This window comes from Lactuca sativa, chromosome 5 (genome assembly GCF_002870075.4).
Source record: "Lactuca sativa cultivar Salinas chromosome 5, Lsat_Salinas_v11, whole genome shotgun sequence".
NCBI classification, from domain to species: domain Eukaryota; kingdom Viridiplantae; phylum Streptophyta; class Magnoliopsida; order Asterales; family Asteraceae; genus Lactuca; species Lactuca sativa.
In genome coordinates, this window is record NC_056627.2 from 929598 (window position 1) to 931868 (window position 2271).

Below are 2271 nucleotides of genomic sequence, written 5' to 3' on the forward strand. Positions count from 1 at the left end.
TTGCATTCTCAAAGTCGTTAGTAGAGCGTGTGTGGTTTACCGGCACACTAACCTGGACTTGTGAGAAGTGGCAAAAAGTTCTAACCATTATGATTACGGCATCCCTCTTCATAATTGTTTAGACACACAAGTGTGCTATCTAAGGGAAGGTGTGTGATTTTGATAAAGTCTTATCAAAACAATCTAGTATCAGAAATCTGAACTTTGGTAAGAAAGTCAATGAAGTATTGATTTCTAGAAGTCCAACTGATTTCTGAGTACATGTCAAAGCTAGTGGGAGCATAAGTGTTATGCTAATAATCATCATGTTAGTGGGAGCATGATAATTATGATAAGTATTGCAAGTTAGCAATGTTAATTATAGAAAACAAAAGGTTTCAATTGGGAAAGAGTTGTTTTGCTATAATTATGGGAGAGGAAATTATACTTCATCCCAAATCTAAAATCTTAGATTGAGGGTTTAATCATTTAGTCAAGGATATATATATGAATTTCATGTTGGAATGTCTCAACATAAGGAAATTATGTATATGGGTTCATTATTTGCGTTCTAAAATTCGATTATGATTACGGTATCCCTTTTTATAATCTGAATTATGGGAACTTGGAAAATAGAAATGGGAATGTTATAGCAAAAGACTGGTTTAGTTTTTATGTGAGACATCATGAATCGTGTCCCATATGCTTCGGATATAGCATCGATTACATGTGCTATATTCATCCTTTCTAAAATTTTCCAAATGCCTGGGGCATTAAGAAGGGAAAAGGTTTAGAACTGGATATGACTAAAAGGATTAAACAATTGTCAAGGATAATCTAAGGTTTACCAAAGATTGGTTGCTCAAGGACAGTTGGAAGTATAGTGATAACTTTGGAAGGACCATATTGACATAATCTGTAAGGAGGCAACTCTTGTTCAGAAGTGATAGTCAAAATGAAATCTGGAAATGTTTCAAAGTTAGAATTTTCAATCTGTGTAAGATTAGGAAACTTAATGCAAGAAGGATGTTTCCAAGGAGCTGATCTCCTTTGGAATATTCTGTAATGATTGTTGTCAAGTCCTTCTGACTTTGTGCATAATCATTACAAGAGGTTCAATGCATATAAGTTTAGAATCTAACAGATTTCAGTAAATGGCATGAATTTGGAATTCTTGCATTTGCAGTAAGGATTTGGGAGTGTGAAAAGAGAATCATTGAAGTTATGTTCAATTGATCTAGTTCACAAAGTAAAGATCATAGACAAATATAGTATGCATACTTGGTGTGTGGCATGACTAGTGTTTAGAAAACATAGTGTACATGCTTGGAGCATGGGACAAGTATTGTTTTAAATTCAAGAATAAAGTTGATAGCTGAAACAGTATACAATGAATAATGTGTAATCATATGGTGATAAATAAAAGGTGTTTTATTTATGTTCATAGGTTTTGATACCATATTGGATTCAATTATTATTGTGTTTCACTTTGCATGTTTTGACTTCCCGAATAAACTAGGTTATTCTTCCGGAATGACTAAGTTATTCAAACCATCCACAGTCGGTCATATGTTGGAAGTAGATATGAATTAAGACTGTCATGGGTTGGCTTGTAGAGGTCCAAGGTGTTGGACAAAGGGCTACAACACTCATGAGTGCTCATAAGTTCTGAGTATTGGATTCAACCCGCGCTCATTGGAATCACTTCATGGATTTTATCACGAGTGATCATGAGACGATAATATCTTATATTCTTCAAACGTAGAGATATGAGTTGTTACTATGAGTTTGTTGTACATTGATTGCACGAAAACGCATTTGGTAACTCGGTGCTATAAAACGTGCCTTTGTGTATGATTCAACAAGTAGTAGAACAAGCCATATGAGTCGAAGTTTATCCATTCCTTTTACCTTCGGGATAAAATCGATATATGTGGGCCCCTCGATGATTTGATGATGACAAATGGAAGTGCTCGGCCGGGCCAGGACTGATTTGATTTGTTTAATTAGTCAGTCGTCATAAATCGGAAATCGGGAAACAACAAATGGACAGAGAGAATGATTATAATCCATGTCTCAGTCCATATGATATCTAGAATGGAGGAATATATGATCCCTTATCTAATGGACAAGTCATTGACAAAGGTCAGAGTTCATCTACAAGGTCAGAGTTCGACAGAAGCTTTTGAGAGCTACGATTGTCGGTCGGTTCCTGAAGTCATACGCAATAATAGTTTTAGACTTATCCAAGTGGGAGACTGTTGGATTAATGTCTAAGTCCATAACTATAAT